Source organism: Pinus tabuliformis, chromosome 9 (assembly GCF_031772625.1).
Source record: "Pinus tabuliformis cultivar Carrire ecotype Pingquan chromosome 9, CPIR1, whole genome shotgun sequence".
NCBI lineage: Eukaryota > Viridiplantae > Streptophyta > Pinopsida > Pinales > Pinaceae > Pinus > Pinus tabuliformis.
The window spans coordinates 813,407,131-813,430,081 of record NC_142307.1 but is presented as its reverse complement, the minus strand read 5'-3'; the positions used below and the strand labels follow the sequence as shown (position 1 = coordinate 813,430,081).

The 22,951-nt window shown below is 35.5% G+C and overlaps 1 pseudogene; it reads left to right on the top strand.

Annotated features, from left to right (window-relative positions):
• Positions 1 to 18,848, top strand: part of LOC149151284 (annexin Gh1 pseudogene) — a 43,186-nt pseudogene extending 24,338 nt beyond the window's left edge.
• The last annotated feature ends 4,103 nt before the right edge of the window (positions 18,849 to 22,951 follow it).

Here is a 22,951-nt window from a genome sequence, read left to right as displayed (position 1 = left end):
CATTTACAATCGCTTATTTAATTAAATTGAATGATTCATATTCTTCTTGGTCCCATTTAAAGATTGAATTCTTTTTAATCATTTATTGTAAAGGAGATACGATCCTTGAAAAGTCTGGAACAAATCTCTTTACAAAATTAATTTGGCCAAGGAAGGATTGCATAGCTTTCTTGTTGTGAGGCAAGGGTATTTCGGAAATCTCCTTGATTCTGTTGGGATCAATATGGATTCCATATTTTGACACTATAAATCCAAGAAGTTTTCCTTAACTTAATGCAACAAAGGACATTTTTGGATTAAGTGAAATTCCATACCTTTGGCAACGTTGGAAGATCTGTTTCAAATCTCTGAGATGATTACCTCATTTCTTAGAATATACAATTATATCATCCAAGTAGATTACTACTGATTTGTTTACTAATCCCTTAAATGCGATGTCCATGGCCATTTGAAATGTGACGCCAGCGTTGATCAGACCAAAAGGCATCTTTTGATATGCATAAGTACCCCATTTTCTTATGAATGTGGTCTTTAATTGATCATCAAGGTGGACCAAAACTTGGTTGTAGCCAGAGAAACCATCCAAAAAGGACATTAATTCTAATCTTGCAACTACTTGTAATATTTGCTCCATGGGAGGCAAAGGAAAATTATCTTTTTGGTAGGCTTTATTAAGATTTTGGAAGTCAATGAAAATTCTAATGTCTCTGTTTTTCTTTCTAACGGGAACCATATTGGAAACCCATTTAGAATGTCGAACGGGAAAAATGATTTTGGCTTTCAATAATTTATTGAGCTCAGACTTAATCTGATTTTCCAAATTAGGGTGGATCTTTCTCAGCTTTTGTTGGATAGTTTTTTCATCATCTATCACTGGGATAACATGCTGAATGATAGAAGTGTCGTAAGTTGTAAGTTCATCATAGTTCCAGGAAAAGACACTTTCGTATTGTTTCAGGAGACGAACGCACGCTAATCTTTCTTCAGGGGCTAGGCTAAGACCTAGATTGATATTCTATGGCTTGGTATTAGTTCCTAGATTTACTAATTCATAGTTCAGAGTTGAACATTGAAGTTTTGAATTGGTAGATCTTTTGAATCGGTCTTTCAAATCATATAGGTCTTCCAATTTGACTACTAATTTTGGCATAGCATTATTAGTGGTATCTTGTTGCAACTGTTTGTCATGTTAGTCTTCATCTATAATATGATTATTGTAAGATCCCCGTGATGTGAGGAAGCTTACAATATCAAGAGCATCATTGAAAATTATCCAATTGGTAATGTTATCAGGAATTGAGGGTCTAAAAATCAATTCAATTCAGAATCTATCCGAGCTATAGTCTTCTGAGGGAATGAGCTTGGAAGCTACATTTTCCAAGAGGTCAGCACTAGCATTTTGGAGTCTAGGAATTCATGAAATATTGAATGCTATAAAATGTTCAGTCAAATCTTGTACTAAAGATTGATAATGCTTTAGATGACCTAATAAACAATGTATAGTATTTCGTACCTGTCTAATTACAATTTCAAAATCTCCAAAAACTTGTAGATACTTGATATCTAGTCCGATTGCTTTGTATAATCCTTGGATTAAAGCCTCGTATTCTGCAGTATTATTGGTGCAATCAAACTCGAGTCTACAAGTTAGCATAGTTTTGTTTCCTTCTGGGCTAACTAATACGCATCCTGCTCCTGCTCCATCATTATAGTTAGAACCGTAAAAAAATAACTTCCAAAATAAAGATTTATTTACAGGACTATCTATGAAATTAACACATTTAGAACTATCTGTTTGAGAAAATTTTTCTACTTGAGATAAAACAGAATGTTCTAAATAAGGGGAAGTATGAGCATTGAAATTTCCTAAGAAAGAGTCAACAGAATAGTTTCCAATTATATTGTTTTTGTATGCTACAGGCTCATTTTATCCTTCCAATTCTGTTACTATGTATTTTTGATCCCTTTCTTGCTCAACCTTTATTTGATTTGGTTTACCGTTGTAAGGGAGCCACATATGCGACCAATCAGTTGCAAAATATCCATGAAGCTTTTCAGACCAATCCCTACTAAGAATTAAGCCATAAAATTTTAGAATTTATGCAACTAAAATATCAATAACTTGACATACCTTTGGATTAAATGACAACCTTATGGTAACCTGATTTAGTTCACCGATCACTTCAACTTGTGACCGGTCCAACTGAACTATGCGTACTGTAGATTTTTGAGGTTGAATGTTTAGCTTTGCACATATTGATTTAGGTAAGATATTAGATGAAGCTCCTGAATAAACTAAACAATTATGCAAATTTTTGCTGAAAACTTCAGAAGTAAGAAAAAATGGAGGAGTATGAGATCTTGACCTTCCTCGAATTAGAGCGATATTGTTTGGATCAACTTTACTAGTCACATTAGTTGGAGGTCTTCCCATCTTGTGAGAAGCTTGCAAGATTACAGTGGCAGGCAGAGGTGCAACTGGTATTGCATGTAACTCTTTCAAAATTAGCTTTTGTTGATGTTTTAACTTGCTCAATTCATAAAAAGTAATGTTAGCCCTAGTCATATTTATGTCTTCTATGATATTATACTCCATTTCATCACAAACAATCAATGTTTTAGATGGAGTTAGTGAATCGGTTTGGACTGGGCTTGTTTGAGTTGCTTTGGGTGACGTTTTCATTCCTGCGACTTTAACCTTAGACACTGAGCTTGCGCTTTTTGGCTTAGGAGTAAGTTGAAAAGGATCGAGTTGATTTCTACTTCTAATACTGACTGGTGATGTCTCTTGATCCTCTTCATCTGGGAGGATGAAATCCCACATTCCCTATACTTCTACAACTTCTTCTTCATCAGTAGGCTCCTCATTGGAAATTTCCTCTTCTTCTTCTTCTGATTCAGCATTTGTGATAGCATTGGGAGGCTTTGAATCAGTTGAAGTATTTCTTCTATAAGGCTTGTAAGGCTTCTTAGAATACATCTTTGCTACTTGTTTCTTAATGTCAATCATTAGGTTAGACATGGTTTTCAAAATTTCTGCAATCCTTCTAAATCGAATGGGTCTTTCGATTGTTTTTTCTTTGGATCTTCTTTAAAAGTAACCTTCTTGGATTTTCATTCTTCGACATCATTTTTCTTTTCTAAGGCTATGATACGTTTCTCTACCGCTATTTCTTCCTTCATATTGTCAGCTAAAGTTGTTTTGTTAGCTCTGTCAACGAATATTGTTATCTTTGATGGTAGAGCATATATGTACCATTCACTTCGAACTTCTTCGCTAGGCTTGGAGGCGGTAGGGATTTTGTTCAAAAGTTTATTGAAACACGAGTTAAAATCTTTGACTGGTTCCCTTGATTCAGCCCTAAGGTTAGACAGGTCATTCATCAATGTCGCAGTAGACCTGTCATCACCGAAATTAGTCAAGAATTGTTCTTGGAAAATATCCCAACTAGTGATAGATCCAGATGGTAATGAGGAATACCATGATCTGGCTGCTCCTTGCAAAGTGTAAGGAAAGAGCCGGATGACATCGTCTTCATTAGTAACCCCACTGAGATTTATAGATAACATAAAGTTGTTTATGTGTTCTTCTACTAGCATGCCTGATTCAGGATTAAACTTAGGCATCCATTTTTCGGGATGGGCCAGTAATTGACTCAAGGTTGCAGGCATTAAGACTGACCCTAGGTTATTCCATGGAGTTTGGGCCATCGTTGAGCTACTAACAGAGGAAAGTGCAAAAGACAGGGAAAATTTTAAGAACCCCCCCTAAATTTATAAATATAATAAATGGGCGAATCTCCATGGTATATAGGAAAAATGAAAGGCGATTTTATCAATAATATAATATGTATATATATTTTTTTGGCGAATCTCTCACGAGGCATGGCGAATATTTTACTCAATTATAAAATCTTGTAAGATCTTGGCGAGTCTTTCACTAAATAACAAAACTTTGTAAAGTCCTAGTGAATCTTAGCATAGGCTACATGCTGGTTTAATTCCCCCATTTAAATAGGCTACATTCGAATACCATGGGCCAATACCATGTGCCATTTTGGTGAATACCATGGGTCAATACCATGTGCCATTTTTATTTTTATTAATTCTAATATTAGGGTTAATAATGGTTTTTTGCATGGTATCAATAACAATCTAGTCCATGGTATTTGTCCCATAGTATTTTGGCCATAGGTTTCACCTAAATATAACCCATTTTTGAGTGTTCGTAAATATAAGGTGACTTATGGAGTAAATATAAAAAAATGTTTTATTTGTTTACCATACCTCTCGTTTATTTATACTTCTAATTAATTTACCATACCTCTTTTACAAATATGGTATTTGGCCCATAGGATTCACTTAAATAAAACCTCTTTCTTGAGCCTTCATAAATATAATGAGGGTTATGGACTAAATATAAAAAGAGGTTTTATTTATTTACTATACGTCTAGTTTATTTATATTTTTATTTATTTACCATACCTCCACTTTACTTATATTTTTATTTGTTTACACCCTTACATGTATATAAGGTGACTTATGGAGTAAATATAAAAAATGTTTTATTTATTTACCATACCTCTCATTTATTTATATTTTTATTAATTTACCATACCTCTTTTATAAATATGGTATTTGGCCCATAGGATTCACTTAAATAAAACCTATTCTTGAAAATGGGCGAATGGATTCACTTAAATAAAACATAGTCTTGAAAATGGGCGAATGGAAGGTTGTAAGTCCTAATTTCAAGGGCTAAATTTACCTTTTTTACCCTCTCCCTTAAAATAAGGTGGGTTATTTGAGGTGATTTGTAAAAATGTACTATGATACAAAATATTCGCCCACTAAAAATTTAAAACCCCTTAATTTCGCCAAAGAGCGAACATTCGCCCCTAAAACTATCCTTGGCAGAAGATGATCCTTGCGGTTGGGAAAATGAGGCTATTACATTTCCATATGGTTGAGAGGGGTGGATGGTCGACTTTGTGGTGGAGAGGTTGAGATGGATGATGATGACAAAAGAGTCTCGCTATCAGACCCTTTAGGTGATTTCCTTGCTCTCTTCCTTGTAGGTAGAGGTAATTCAATTGTTTCGATACCAAACTTTTCACTTTGCAATCTATTAAGGGGATGAGAAGGGTTATATTGCAGAGTCACACTACCTTGAGATTTTTCAGATTTTTTGGGGTGATATAGAAAATTTCTGAAGTTTATGGATCAAAGATTCAACTTCAGGAGGTTCAATGGTAGATTTCTCTGAAATATTCAGGTTTGTGGTAGTAGTTTTTGTTTTATCGACTTCTCGCTCAATATTTAAATATTCTATATGTGATGGAGAAGTCGGGGAGATGGTGAGGGAGATTTACATTCAGAATTGTATTTAGATTTAGATTTACTTTCCATTCACAGTTCTGGGCCCTCCTTCTAGCGCCAAATATGTTGAAGCCCTAAAAATCAGGTCTACAACAAGGGGGATACCCACCCGGTCTGGACCTTGGTTAGCAACTCCTCTTCCGTTTGGTATAATGGGTCCGAATGGGGATATGGGACTAGTTTTCCAATTCATGTGTGTGTGTGCTGAGAATTGATATTCCTTCCTAATAGTTTCTTAGTAAAATCCTTTTATTCCGAATCTAATTTAACAACATGCAATTGTATTCTAATGAATAGAAATATCTAATTCTAAAACTAACCCAGGGTTTAATCTTTCATTTATGCGATCTAAAATAGTTTCTACAACAATTGGTAATAAAGATCATTCAATTTCTATAAGAAAAGAATTCAATAAAGATGAACTATTTCATATAAAAAGTTAGCTGAACAATTATGAAAAACATATCGCATAATAAGTCACTCATATATTAAGCATAAATAAACGGTTATCACCGTGCAAAAGTGCCAAATGATAACTCAAGCATTCAAGCATTCACATATAAATAACTAAATATGAATATCACCTTAACAGATAAGAAGAAATTATTAAGAGATAAAAGTACCATTTATAACGAGTTCTACTCATGAGGTCCAACAATAATGATTTATATCTTCTTAATTCAACATCTACAAAGAGTACAAAAGTGCAATTTCAGTAGAATATATCAAACACAGATGTTAATAAATCTTGTTCCATTCATTCATCAAAACGTCCTTGGAGGGTGCAGAAGTGCATGTTCTGAGGAGAAATTTTGATAAATTTTAGGACCCTTCTCTAAATGCATGAGAAGGGTTTAAATACTACTAGGTAAATCTAAAAATAGTTTATTACAAAAATATAGGAGGCGATTTAAATCACCATCCTCATTTCAGGCAAAAATAAATCAAAACTAAAACTAAAACTGAATCTAAAAGTAAAACTAGCAAATAGCTATCTATGTATTTGATATTTGTAGTCGCAAGCATCCAGCATCAGCTTGAGGAGAGTTGGCTGGCCAACCTCTGAATTTAGCTTTCCTACGAAAACGGAATCGACAAGTGCTGGCGCCATCTTCTCGACAGAATTAGTGAGACACTTGAGAGTCATGCACTGACTGTGTGGTTTAACCAAGTACTGCCAGTAAGAATCCCAATTTAACTTGGTTAACCTTTTGATGGATTCTGCTCTTTCTTGAGCCTTTTGTCTCCAGACTGTTTGTAGATGCTGCACATTTGGTAGAAATTTACATACCACTTGAGGATATCTCTAATAAATACCAATGGTTTTTTTAGAGCTAAGGTTTTTCCTTTCACCTATAACACTTTTTCCTACAATTTTCCGGTCTTACAGGCGACTAAGTGATTAAAGGTTTTCCTTTTCAAGAGGTTTTGCCTAGCACTAATCGCACATCAGAAACTACCTCCGTTTCCTGATCCGGGCTTCCCTGGTGCTATTTTTTGCCTGTTGTGCATTTTTTGTTAGAGGATGTAAACCTTAAATTTTGTGGAAGGAATGACTCCATGAGTTCTTAGCTCTGAGTCTTAAACTATCAATTTGTTATCTCAGCACTATCCAATACCCATTTGACCATGCCCGTGTATGGAAAAATCTTGGGCCTTGTCGCTATCCGGTGCAAGAACGAGCATTCTAGTTTTGTAATTGACGCCTCAGATGGCCCACGTGAGTCTGCAGTAGCTGTAACCTCCATTACTCTGGGATTTTATTCCTCGAGTAGACTGTGCATGCCTTCCCAAGTAGTAACACCGGCATCTCTATTACAGGTGGTGTCTGTGTATAAGGGTGTCATCTCTTTGTCTTTAGAACTTGGAGCCTTTCCTTTCTTTCCCATAATATTCTGAACACTGCTATGTATACCTCTCTACTTTTTTCTCCTGCAATTTGCAAATGAGGAAAGAGTAATGATAAGAAAAAGGTGACAGGAAAGCTTTAAATGCTGAAATCATATAAAATATATCACCTTATGTGAAATGGCTCTGCGATTAGATCCAAACCATATTTCATTAATGATTGCCAACTAAATCATTAAATTAACATTAACACGCATAACTGGGCATCGATTTATGGAAAAGATTTTTTGAATGATGAGCCCTGTAGATCTGCGATAAGGCGATTTTGCGATTTGCTTCGCAATATTGTAGATCGCAATATCACTGATCTGTTACATTTGGCAATAATCTATTACCATATGTTTTCTGCACAATGTGATTTGTGAGATGCACCATTGCATGTCAGTGGTTTGAGGTATTTCACTTTAAGTGATACTTGAAGCACATTAAAACTGCGATGCAATGAAGTTCTTTTAATACGTGATCTCGCATCGCTATTTCGCAATCTTAGGAATTGGTTTGTCAGAAAGCATCTATTACCTTTTTGAGATGCGATGCAACAGGTTTTATTGAGAGAACGGTTTTGTTCAAACTTATCATAAAACTTAAGTCTTTTTAGATTTTTTGGGTATTCTCCTAAGTTTATGATAGTAAGATTTATTATAAAAAAGGAATACAAGTCCTAATTTATTTATTTTTGAATTTTATGGATAAGGGTCCCCACTTATTTAGTATTATCGAGAAAAGTAGCTAAGAATGGGGGTTGTTGCTGGCCACAACACTGGGTTAAGTGGGTAAGCCAAAGTATTCTACATGATGTATCAATACTCCCTAAGGAACTGTTAAACCCACATGGGATGTGAATAGTCATAAATGATAGAACAGTGAATTACATTTCTTATTAACTTAGATGTACATTTATAATGCATTAGGGTGACCATTGGATTCCATATTCCAAGGTCTCTTGGACTCCTGTGGTTGTTCATATTCCTCATCAACCCATAGAGGATTAGGTGTCCAACATTTCCCCCCTTAATCTGGAGGGGTATGTATGAGTCCAAGAAGAGAGCTGTAATACAAAATGTGCAAAAATGAATGGCAACACTAGGTTGAATGTGCTCTCTAAAATATTTGTATAAAGGGGGTGGTTTAAGGATAACCACCAAAACTGGAATGCTTAATATAGTTCCCAAAACTCTTCCAAATCTGGCATGAAGTTGAGGTCTTTTGCTAGAGGAAGTTCTCATGTTTTCAAGAGGGAAACCTTCAACCTTGAAGGGGAGATCTCACCCTGCATAAAAAGGGAGAACTTAAACCAAAAAAGGGAGGTCTCAACCTGTGATGGTCTAAGTATGACCACCAATCGAAGACATACTCACGGGCATCTTTGTCTCTAGCTACAACTCTAAATCTGGTATGGCAGGTTGTGGCTCAGGCTCACTTGATGTGGCTTTCAAACTTGTAGATGGCCATCACTCCCCCCCCATCAGATACAAGGTGATATGATAGAGAAACCTCAACTGCAATATTGTTTAATACTCTAGAACAAGTGTTGATATATGACTGAAATATCTTCTTCGTTGTTGAAGCCCATTTCCAAGAACCGATCCATCCAAGATGAATCTTTTATATTGCAAGAGGCTTGTTTTTGAAGCATATGTTTGAAGAATGAGTGGTTTTATGATAATTCTCACATGGATGAAGATCAAAACGATGATCTTTCATATGGCCAACTCGGTCACAGTGTTGGAATTTAATAAATTTTGGTTGTTAATGTGGAGGAGCATAATATGGAATAGCTAAAGGTGAACTCTCATGAAGAAATCCAACACTCTGAAACTGAATGGGCTTTGAGTAATCTGGAATGTGAAAGGAAACCTCCTTATTACATATAAGTCTAGTTTTGTGCTTTTTATGGAAAATATCTTCCCAAGATCTGATGATTGCCTTGGGAAGTGTAGGCTAGACTTCTAAATATGCATGCACATCTTCTCTTGAATCAGCCTCAACTTTACTTTCTTGATTAGTTTTTGCATGTTAATGGGAGTCAATTTCTGACTCAAAAAGAGAATTGTTCTGAACATAAACAAATTCAGAATGACGATTACACTATTATATCTTATCTCGCTATAAGTGTGATTCAAGCTGCAAAAATTCAATATTTTCTTGTCCATATTGTAGACAGGTACTAATGTCAGCAAGAGTGTCCCTGTTGGTGTTTACCATCCCATCAACAGTGGAATGAATTAATATTTTTAACAACTCCAATGCATCATCAAATCGATCCATTTCACAATAATTGAACCAAAAAAATAGTGTTGGCTTGCACACATAAAAATACTTCCCACTGATAAATTGATGTAACTGTAGGATGAATAGAAAGCTTTTGTTGGACTCTTGACCACGTCCAGTGCTATATATGAACAAAAACAAATTCAAGCATTATCAAAACAATAAGTTGTTAGCAAGCTTTACCATCACTTGTGGAAATGACGCAAAGACACGGGTGTAGAGACAAAGATTTATTTGTTTATACATAGTTCAAAGAACCAATGACCAACTGTGCTCACAGATAAGTGGTTAATGATTGGCTTCGTATAGTTCTGTAGAGATTTGACCAAATGTGGTATCTATTGGAAAATACTAAGACGGTGGGGTGAATCAGTATTCCTTAGCAATTAGCACTTGTAAATCTTTTCAGAGCATTAGTTAACCTTCAATTATTATTAACGTTTATGTAGTAATAACAGTAAATAAAATAACCCATGAGGTGTAAATATTTTAGGTGGAAAACCCCCTTGGGGTTAAAAACCACCGAACGCTTTTCTAATAATCTTTTAATCTTCAACTCCAATTGAAAAGAAATCTCCAATTTCCTAGAATCTAGAAAAGCATTCTTCTCTATCTCCCACTGGATGGATGCTCCAACGCCCGAGATTCTTCAGTAGTCAATTGAAGGGATACCCCAACACCCAATGAGCTACAACTCGCCCTAGCACCACCCTACCACCCTAAAGTTCTCACAGGCTTGAACATGTTGGTGACTTCATGCACTAGCCTAGCACCACCCTACCACCCTATAGAAGAATAAAAGAAGAATGGACTCCCATACCAGGGAAAATGGTCCACTTTAGAATGATATAAAATGATGTAGAAGAAGATGACATAGTAGACCACAACCCCAACTATCACACAACCACCTAATGACGATCCTAGACTTCCCGACACAGCCTCTTCAGCTCCTAGTAGATAGACACTTGTAGAAATTTTACAAAGATACTTTTACAATGACTCTGTACAATGTCTGTATGCAGTGCTGCCCACTTGAAGACTTCATGTGGTGAATTTCATGCTATTGTTCTGCACCTTGATTGCTTCTCTTGTCATGCTACCCTTTCTCATTCTTTAGAACATTAGATTATGCATTGAGTCTTCTCTTGATGAATATATAATACATGCAAAACGTCTTCAAGGAAATACCCATGACATGATAATAGCAAAACTTACCTCATACTGTAGAGCATATGTTAGTGCTAAACAAAACAACAAATTAGAATAAAAATAACCTAATGTAATTAAGAGATGAACATGCATATACAAAAGATACTTACCTGTAGCTTACCTCTTCTGCATCATTTTGCTGCACCTTGCTCTTTGCTGCCCTAGAAAGTCTAGTCCTTTGCACCCCTTGACAACACTTGATCTAGTTTTTCTTGCCTTCTAGGAGCACGATATCTAATCTGATGTATCTGTGCGATTTCAAATCCCCAACATGTGATATTTGGTCCTATAGAATCCCTCCGAGTCTTCTTTCCAATGTCACAGGTCTGACCCGATTTTGACTCTTCAAGGCAAAGTTATGCCCAATCTCTCACAATGACCAAATTATGGACTAGTTTAGTAGAGAAAACCTGTATGATATACCACGTGTCACTGTTTCCTCCTTCAGCTCTACAATTGATACATAACAAACTATAGTCTGTGCACTATCTGCCACTTTTTATAGAATTCCAATCCTCTTCTCTGAAAGAGAGTTATGATGATTTTTCCAAGGTTACTTATTTGAGATGAAATTCAGTAGCCCGCAAAAACCCTAACTTCCACAGGTCATATCTCCAAAAATACAGCGAACCAAGATCTGAAATTTTGTCACGACGTTCATCAGGATTATGAATCAAACAGTTTTTAATTTTAGAATCTAAGACTTCACGGAAATGAAGTTATAGCGAAAATGCCACAATGACTACATTTAGAGGATATATGAGATTTCTTTTTATAGAGTTGAGAGGCGCTTCTATAGAGAATGTTTTAGGGATTTTAGAAGCTTAAAAAATTATTAATTATTAACTATTCAATGACCAAAACAAATTGTTAGTTCCATGCCACAACCCCATAGGGTTTTAGCCTACTAACTGGGGTTACTAACTTCAAACATGAATATCTATCAAATAGTGAAGAATTACTTCATGTGCCATATATCGACGGAAACATTTCGACGATTAGAATCTATCTAGAAGATCCTTGACTCAAAATATAGGAATTTTTCATGTAAAAATTCCCTTGCAATATCAGGGTATCCCTTGGTGCTTCTTGGGTTGACATCAATGACAACCTCAGATCATATTTAGATCAACAATATCCCCCTTTGGCATTGACGGCAACACAAGTACTCCCCCTGCAATCAGGGCACCTCTTCCTATTGCCTTCTCTCCCCCTTGGACATCAATGGAAAAGGGTAACTCCCTATGACACACAACCATACTACGGACCTATACACACCAGTCCCCTTTTATTTTATGAATAAGGAAAATCTAATCAGAACTTTGGAGAATCCCAAGCTTCTAGGCGAGATATTAAAATGCTTCACGAGGTAAAGGTTTAGTGAAGATATCAACGATTTTTTCTTTTGTACCAACATATTCAAGTTTGATTACCAACATATTAAAGTTTGATATTCTTTTTAGTGACTTTTTCTCTAACAAAATGATATTTTATCAGAATGTGCTTTGTTTTTGAATGCGTGATAGGATTCTTGGAGATGTTGATGGCACTGGTGTTATCACAGAATATGTGAATAGGCTCAATGAATTGTACTTGAAGATCTTACAAAGTTTGTTTCATCCAAAGGATTGGAGTATAACAAGATACCACTACAATGTATTCTTCTTCTATTGTAGATAACGAGATTGAGGTTTGCTTTTTGCTCAACCATGATACGAGACAACCACCTAGACAGAATGTTGCTCCACTAGTACTCTTACGATCATGAATGCTTCCTATCCAATGTGCATCTGTAAAGGCTTCAATAATGAGATTGTTGCCCTTGGGATATCATAAGCCATATTTTGTTGTTCCCTTTAGATATTGAAGAACACTTTTGACGACAATAATATGTGATTCTTTTGGTGCTACTTGGAATCTTGCTACTTGTATAACTACTTGCATAACATATGGTCGGGAAGCTGTTACATATAGAAGACTACCAATGGTAGATATGTACAACCTCTGATCCACATCGTTAGATGCGTTGTCTATGCTCAATTTGCAACCTCTTACCATCACAGTAAGGATGAGTTTTCAATTCCATTTTGAATTTCTTGAGCATTTCCTTTATGTACTTGGCTTGACATATAAATATTCCTTTCTCTTGCTGAGATATTTGAAGCCCTAAGAAGTATGTAAACTCACCAAGTAAAGAGATCTCAAATTCACTTTCCATCTTTGTAGCAAATTTCTTACTTAGTCGATCATCATTGATACCAAAGATTATATCATCCAAATATACCTCAACGGTTGTTAAATTATCTTTATCTATTTGTACGTAAATATTGCTATCAGAAGTACCTTCCTTGAACCCTTGTTGACGTAGATATCTGTCAAGATGAGAATACCATGCTCTAGGAGCCTGCTTGAGACCATACAGAACCTTTTTTAAGCTACAAACATAATCTTCTTTTTCTGATACTAGAAAACCTTGAGGTTGTTCTATGCAAACTTCTTCTTCTAATTCTCCATTCAAAAATGTTGACTTAACATCCATTTGGTAAAATTTTATTTTTCTTGAGCATGCATAGCCGAGAAACATCCGAATGGCTTTCATTCTGGAAACTGGTGCAAATGTTTCATCGAAATCAATTCTTTCCACTTATGCATATCCTTTGCAGACTAATATTGTCTTGTTCCTAGTAACTTGTAATCCTTCAACTGTTTTTCTCCTAGTGAACCTTTAAGAAAACTACCATCTTGTTCAAACTAACTTCTTGTCAATCATAGAGTTGTGCCATATACTGTTGCATAGAATCCTCTTGTACAAAAATTAAGGAGTCAAGAAGCCAAATTGTTCAAAATAGTGAGTCACCTAATGAGTGATCTTGACTTGAGTCATTATCTGAAGCAACTACTAATTCCTCATGAGCGTTTGCTTTTACAAATCCTAAAAGAATAATTATTGAAACCTTGTTATCTACTTTGTCTTCCTATACCTGTTTCCTTTTCCAGGCCTTCTTATTCCTGCAATCTTGAGCCATGTGCCCATAATTATGACACTTGAATCATTCAATGTTGTCCATAGGCGATTCCATCTGATATCTACAACCATGAGCGCTATGGCCATAGTTATGGAATTTGAAACATTCAATATTTGGCCCATCTAGCACGTATTATCTTTTGACAAAATCATCGTGGAACCTGTCTTGTGATCCTGCAAACTTGCTTCTATGGTTTTACAGATAATGATTTTACCTGTCAAAAACTTCACAATCCCTAACCATATGTCCATAGTTATCACATAAAATGTAATAACCATTAAATAATTGAATATACCTGGAAGATTTTTCATTCTTCTTTGGAGGCAGTGTTGTAGTTTCTTGTGGACCTTTGTTCTTGATTTCTTTGGTCTTGCTCTTTGGAGTTGCAACATTCTTGTTTCGCTTTTCACTTTGATCAAATTCCTTCTTAGAATAATCCTACAAAGCTATGGAGCTTGTACCTTCGTCAACTGGAGCTTTACCATCTTTAATTTCCTTCATTTTTGCTTCTTCACCTATCTTATCTTGTAGGTACATTTTTTGCGATCCCTTGAGTTTGTTGATCTCATCGTGAGTTGCATCAAGTTCTTCTTTCTTTTGAGTAAGATCTTCTTTAAACCATCTTTTCAAGATCTTCCTCCTTTTTTCTGCCTCCTCAACCTGTAGCTTGAGAAGAGTGTTCTTCTCTACTTCATTGTTGAGAATCTCTATCTGTTCCTTCTGCTTCTCATTTTCAATCCTGAGCCTGCATATTTCTATTGAATATGTTTCTAATTCCTTTTGATTTTGGTCAATGAGAGATATGTATCTTTGATTAGATTCCTTCATTTCAATTTTTGCTTCCTGCATCTATTGTGTGATCCTGCTAATCTCTGCAAATGGTTTGTCGAGTTCTTGTTGCTTCTGTTGGACTTCTCTCTTGGGGTCTCGTGTTGCTGTATGATTGATTTCTTCCAACTTCTTTTGAAGTGACTCTTCGATACATTTGTGTTCTTCAACTTCAATTTTGAGACCTTGAACTTGTTCTTCGAGAGTATTGGAATGGAATTTCTCAGCCTTGAGCTCTTTTCTAAGCTTGATTGCCTCCTTAGAAAATTATTCTATGGTCAACCCTTCCTCATCATACTCAGAAGGATACGAGTTTTCAATAACATATTGACCTAATTTCTTTGTTGAATAGATATTATGAAGCTTTTCCCTAAGAGCTTTAGATGTTGAACATTGACCAACTTTTGTTTTCACAGAGTTTGGCAAAACATTCAAAACTAAATTCATGCGCTTTGAATTGTACCTTTTAGCTTCATTGGTAGATGTATCTCTAGAAACAATCCATTCCCGTATTCCATGTCCCTGCAAAGATACTTCCATCCTGGATTCGCATATCCAGTAATTATATGCATCAAAATCAGGCTTTGGTACACAATACTCACTTTCTTGAGATTTTGCTATACCTATACCTTCTTTTGAAATCCTTGTAACCCACTTCTTTGACTTTCCCATCTCTATTCTCTGAAAACTGACTTCCAACTATTAAGATGTTAGTGAAGTAACCAAGCTCTGATACCAATTATGGGAAAATACTGAGAGGGGGGGTTGAATCAATATTCCTTAACAATTAGGACTTTTAAATATTTTCATAGCATCGGTTAATCTTCAATTATTATTAACGCTTATGCAGTAATATCAGTAAATAAAATAACCTAGGAGGCACAAAGATACTAGGTGGAAAACCTCCTTCGAGTCAAAAACCACCGAACACTTTTCCAATAATTATTTAATCTTCAACTCCAATTGAAAAGAAAGCTCCAACTTCCTAGAATCTAGAAAATCAATCTTCTCCAGCTCCCACTGGATGGACACTCCAACACTTGAGATTCTTCAGTACTCAACTTAATGGATACCCCAACACCCAATGAGCTAAAACTCACCCTAACACCATCCTACCACCCTAAAGTTTTCACAGGTTTGAACCTATTGGTGACTTCATGCACCATCCTAGCACCACCCTACCACCCTATAAAAGAATAAAATAAGAATGGACTCATGTACTAGGGAAAATGGTCCACTTTACAATGATATAGAATGATGTAGAAGAATACGACACACTAGACCATAACCCCAACTATGACACAACCACCTAATGATGATACTAGACCTCCCGACATTGATTATTTAACTCTTGGTAGATAGAAACTTGTACAACCTTTACAAGGATGCTTTTACAATGACTCTATACAATGATACTTTTACAATGTATATATGCAGTGCTACCCACTTGAAGACTTCATCTGGTGAACTCCTTGCTGATGTTCTACACCTTGATTGACGTTCTTGTCATGCTAGCCTTTCTCATTCTTCATAACATTAGATTATGCATTGAGTCGTCTCTTTATGAATATAACACCTGCAAAAATTCTTCAAGGAAATACCCATGACATGATAATAGAAAAACTTACCTCATCCCGCAGAGCATATGTCAGTGCTAAACAAAACAACAAATTAGAGTACAATGAACCAAATGAAATTAAGAGATGAAAATGCATATACAGAAGATACTTACATGTAACTTACCTCTTCTACATAATTTTTTTGCACCTTACTCTTTCTTTCCCTAGAAAGTCTGGTCCTTTGCACCACTTGACAACACTTGATCTAGTTTTTCTTGCCTTCTAGGAGCACGATATTTAATCTAATGTATCTCTTCTATTTCAAATCCCCAACATGTGATCCTTGGTCTTGTAGAATCCCTCTGATTCTTCTTTCCAATGCCATAGGTCTGACCCATTTTGGACTCTTCAAGGCAAAGTTATGTTGAATCTCTCACAATGACCTAATAATGGACTAGTTCAGTAGAGCGGACTTGTATGACGTACCACGTGTCACTTATTCCTCCTTTGGATTTGAAATTGATACACAAAAAAATGAAGTCCATGAAATATCGATGACTTTTTACATAATTCCAATCCTCTTCACTGAGAGAGAGTTGTGACTATTTTTCCAAGCTCACTTCTCTGAGATGAAATTTGGTAGCCTGCAAAAACCCTAACTTCCACAGATCATATCTCCCAAAATATAGCAAATCAAGATCCGAAATTTGGTCATGACATTCATGAAGATAGCGAATCAAATGGTTTTTAATTTGAGAATCCAAGACTTTGCAAAAATGAAGTTATAGAGAAACTTCCACGATCACTAGATTTGGAGGATATATGAGATTTATTTTTATAGAGTTGAGAACGGCTTCTATAGAGAATGTTGGAGTGATTTTAGGAGCTTAAAAAATTATTAATTATTGACTATTCAATGACCAAAACCAATTATGAGTGCCATGCCACAACCCCATATGGTTTTAGCCCACTAATTGGGGTTACTAACTTCAAACATGAATATCTCTCAAACCGTGAAGAATTACTTGCTGTGCCATATAGCAACGGAAACATCTCGATGAATAGAATCTATCTAGAATATCCTTGACTCAAAATAGAGTAATTTTTCAAGTAAAAATTCCCTTTCAATATCGGTGTAGCCCTTGTTGCTACTTGGGATGACATCAATGACAACCTCAGATCCTATTTAGATCAACAATATCCAAAAACTACAATTTACATGCAAGGCAATTCTACTTGGTGACTGCTTCTTCCAATCTTATGATTGCAATTTATTTTTTTAAGGAATGCAAATCTTCTGCCTTCAGTTTACTAGACCCAAACTCCAATGATAACTACAATGCTCAAGGTCATGAATCTCATCACTGTTAATCTAACTTGCACCCTCTTTTCACGGAGCTTCAACACATATATACCAATTTTGATTGCACCATTTAATGCATAGAAAATTTCAACACAGTTATAAACCATGAGTGTTAACACTCACCACAACTAATGACAACAAAAAAGGAAATTTGGCTACTCTGCGAGCTTGGAGTGTGGCTAGTGGAGTTTTATGCGACCACAAAAAATGGGATACCTTCCTGCCAACGCACAATGATGAACCAACGACACCACCATTGTTAAAGAGCCAATAAATCACCTTATAGAATCTTGAAAACTGTGCTACCATACAATGCAAGACTTCTTCAATTGTGTTCCAAAGACGACTTTAAAACTCAGCGACAAACCATCGTTCAAGACCAATGTTCAATACTGTAGCAATTTCACAATATAGAACCAAAAATTTTCATTCAAAAATAGGGGCAGAATGAGAAGTTGATTGTAGAAATTTACACAAAACTGTAGGACAACGTAGAGCAATCATGAAAATGTACACTCACATGTATGAGGATGATTTCCTGAAGCGATTGAAATGAGAACCCACATGGGATTTTAAGGGAGCTCTACTCCTTTGTTCAATAAATCCCCAAGAAGGAGATTTCCTTTTAGCCCATGAATCAATAAAGAAGTGGAGTCCAAAGAACATGTCACTTCTGGAAATATCTTGTGCTTCATCTTCAACTGAGTTGTGGTCGGTCAGACAAGCATATCATATACGTTACAAGAAATCTCTAGAAGAAGACGTTGCTTCTCATACTCATGGAGACTTCCACAAGTTGCTAGTTCAACTTGTAAGTTCTTACCAATATGAAGGTCCAGAAGTTGATACGTGCTTGGAAAAATCTGAAGCTAAGCAATTACATGAAGCTATAAAGGACAAGGCTTTCGATAACGAGGAATTCATTCGCATAATAACTACAAGGAGTAAGGCACAGTTGAATGCCACTTTCAATTATTACAAAGATGACTATGGTTATCATATCAACAAGGACTTGAAGAATGGGAAGCTAGAAGACTTCCTAGAGTCACTACGAATTGTTATCAAATGCATTTGCTTTACTAAAAATACTTTGCAAAGGTTTTCAGGTTGGAAATAGATAAAATTGGGATGGATGAAGAAGCCCTTATGTGAGTGGTGGTGACTCGTGCTGAGACTGACCTAAGTAATATCAAAGAAGAATACCACAAAATAACTAGCAAAACATTAGAGCATGTAATAGTTGTAGATACCTCTAGAGACTACGAATAATTTATTCTTAATTTGATAGGAAAACATAAATCCTGAGCTCTATTATCTCTATGAGTTTGGTAATTTTTGCATGTTGCAACACCTTTCTCAGGACTTCAAACACCAAGAGCATCTCTTCAAGGAGGTAGTGGACCAGATCTAATGGTGGTATGGGAGTAGTGGTATTACCAATTCCACTGCACATCAAGAATGCTAATAGAGATAAACATGCTCAATGCATCTAGAGAAATTCGTAACCAAAAATCACAAAAATCAGTTCGAGACTATGCCCACTTGCTTAGAAATTCCCTTCCAAATAACTTCCATTGTTTTGCAGGAGTAGAGAAAATGATAGTTACAATGCAGAGATCATAGGTAGAATTTGGATGAGAAAATGTTCATGAAATGCAGAACTGATGGTAGAACTGACATGCATAGAAATGCCACAAAACAAGTGGCTCAAATATGAGTAGGGCAGGATATCGCCTACTCTGATACCATGTTAAACCCACATGGGATGTGAATAGTCATAAATGATAGGATACTGAATTACATTTCCTATGAACTTAGATGTACATTTATAATACAATAGAGAGACTGTTGGATTCCATATTCCAAGGTCTCTTCGACTCTGGTGGCTGTTCATATTCCACACCAACCCATAGAGGATTAGGTTTCCAAAAAGAACTGCACCTTGAATAGAAGATTAAACCAATGCAAAGAAGCTAGAGTTCAACCAGCGTGTCACCAAGTCTTGTCTCTGCTACAGACTCCAAATTATTTTCCTACATCAAAATTTCATAGTGTACTTTAGCCTTGCATATTATCGTTTATAATTGAGGAAAGAGGCTAATTCTACAACCCAGTATGATGGAGATGTGTAAGTATGTTAGTGTTCAATGTGGATTTGACACATGTCCAATATATATATATATATATATATATATATATATATATATATATATATATATATATATATATATATATATATATATATCTATGTATGTATATAGATAAATACTTACTCAATACAAATTAAGGTCATCCTAAATAAAAATTAAAATAACCATATAAATTAGAAACTATTCATAGGAAAATGTGAGTTTTATACATTGAAAAATGCAACTTAAACAATTAAAATTACAGGTGGTGTGTGTATCTTAATTACACATAAATCAAGTTTCCAGAGGGATTGAATCTATAGAGGTACAAACATGTTACTAAAGTTTTTTCATCTAAAAGAGGTTTTGACCTCAAACCATTTGATCCCTCTCGACTCTTGCTATATTTGTGGTTAATATGGATCTATACTAGAACTAAGAGTCATTCCATGTATATTCTCTAAGTTTTCAAGTCTTGTTTCGAAGGAAACCAAAGTGTCATCTTTTGGCATGGAGAGTGTCACATATCGGATAAGCAGAGTTGTGGTTTGTTTGAAGGGGTAATTTTGGTGCCAGTGAGTCATGTTTAACATGTAAACATGTATTGCACTCATTCCCAAAGTTTCATGCACTGTTGCACAAGTTTCACCACTTTTGTCACAAAGTGTATCTTAAGTGTCACACTTGGGGAAAGTTGTCATATTTTTCTCACATTAAGTGAATCATGCTGTTCTTATGTTCTGAGTGATCAATGTTGGGTCATCAATTATTCTAAGTGTGTGATCATGTTCAGCTTTTTTTCTTCTTTGCTTTGACCTCACTAATCCTGCAGTTAGCAAAATTCTAAAAATTTCCTTACCGAGCATCATACCTTCACTCAGCCCTCTAGAACCATCCACTGCATAGTCTCAAATTACAATCTCTGACCTTTCATCTTGGAATCGCGTACTGCACAACTCCTGCCCCCCAAAACTATGCATTGGGTAGTCTCAGCGCTCAACCCTGACCATTAAGCTCCAAAAATATGCATTTTAGCTTCCCAATTAACTCCTTCTACACATTATTCATTGTCAAGCCTCAAGCTCCCAACATGCTTCCTTGAATCGTGCAACTACACAATCCCTATGCCTCCCTCCCTCCAGAACTATGCGCTGGTAAACTTTAAGCCTCAAGCTCCTAGCTTGCCTCATTGATCTCCAAAATTATGTAGTCACCCTACCCTGACCATCATGAACTATGCACTGCATAGTCTCAAGGCTCAATCTTGATTCATGACGTCTAGAACTGTGTATTTTGGAATCCCTAATTCAGTCTCTCATCCTAGCACCCAATTCTAGCTTAGTTAGGGATTTTCATGTACCATGTTTGACTAGGAGTTTTCAGACTAATGTTGTCTCTTCATGAGTTGTTTATAGTTGTAGGTATTATATCATCTCATAATAGGATGATGATGAAGGATAAGAAGAAGGAGACCATTCCAGAAGACACCTATGCAACTATAAAGATAGGTCAATCATTGAACTTGAAGATGTAAGGCCACTAGATTGAAAAAGAAGCTGGAGATCAAAGATCATAGTAAATACTCCCTACATTAAAGCCTTATGGAGGAGGAATAAGAATAACATGTACCATATTTCAAGAAAACACAAAAATAGAATGCCTTGACATTTCCATATCAACATTCAATTCATGTCATCAATATCATGTCATGTATTGTCAAGGTCTCATGTTGAGTTGTTATATGAGTCATCATTTTCGACTTCATTTGTGGATATGATTATGTAATTTTCAATATATGAGAATGTAATGTAAAGTGGAAGTCCAAGAATCATCTATGGAATGTGAAAAGTCATGGAGGAGTCAGAAGGTCATATGGAAGTGAAATATTCATGAGGGTATTCCATGAGTCACAAGGCAGGCAAAGAGTCATCCCATTTGTTATATGTACACCCTCATAGCTGATGCAGAGGATTTTTCACCTTGGCTCCTCCTACTATGGATCATAGAAGAAGATATTTCTTTTGGAGGAGAAAGTGGTTGTTCTAACGCTCCACTATTGGAGCTACTGGTGTTCCTTGTACTGATGTATCTTGGAAATTTTCTTAATACTTGAAGCTTGTTGAGCCAACACACTTTCATGCGTATGTCGTAAATGTTTTAAACCTATTCTTTGAATGTTTGTGATATATGATTTTTTCATTTGTACTAAATAAATTGAACTATTCCAGTGGCTTTCGCACTTATCTTGTCGAAGGTGTATTGTATTTATTTAACAATCATTACTTCTATGTCAACTATTTCGCTTTCGCTAGTTAATAAAAAATTCATTGATATATCTATCTATCTATCTATCTATCTATCTATATATATATATATATATATATATATATATATATATATATATATATATATATATATATATCTATATATATACACACACACACACACATATATATATATATACATACATATATATCTATATATATATATATATATATATATATATATATATATATATATATATATATATATATATATATATATATATATATATATATATATATATATATATATAGATACTCATGTGTCTTTACTAGATTAGTACTATTACTCTTCTTTTAAAGGCTCACTTTTATGTCCCCCTTTGCTGAAAGAACATTGATAAATTCTCCAGCTGAACATTCCACAAGGCATACCCACTTTGTTATTCAAAAGTACATGCACATTACTATCTCATGTTGAACATTGCATGCACGGAAAATTTCAAAGAAAAATGGAATTCAAGCCGCATTTCTGGAAGGGATCATACACTAAACGACATGAAGTCTAATTAGGGATTTTCATTAGGGATACCTGTTTGCATGTTTGCGGTACCCAACACTATCAACAGCTTGATAAAGTCATGATTTTACCCTATCAGGTATGTGTAGGACTAGTGAATATAAATTCACTAATTCTAGTAGAAGCATGGATAGAGTGCACAAGAGTACACCACAAAGTTCACAAAGATGGCCATAATCATGGGTATCTCCCCAAAAACCATAGATATACTCCTCAAGTATATGGGGGGTCTAAAACACCATCTATGGAAAAGAGTGATGGTGTTCATTCCTGGATCGATGTATGAGGCTTGTGTAGAGGCACAATAGGTGTAGAACATAGGCCAGAAGAATGGGAAATCAAGTGGATTGGAGAAGGAGCACAAGGATTATTCTAACGATACAAATAAGAAGTAAAAAATAAGAAAAGATAAGAATATGGGAGCCACAACACACCAAT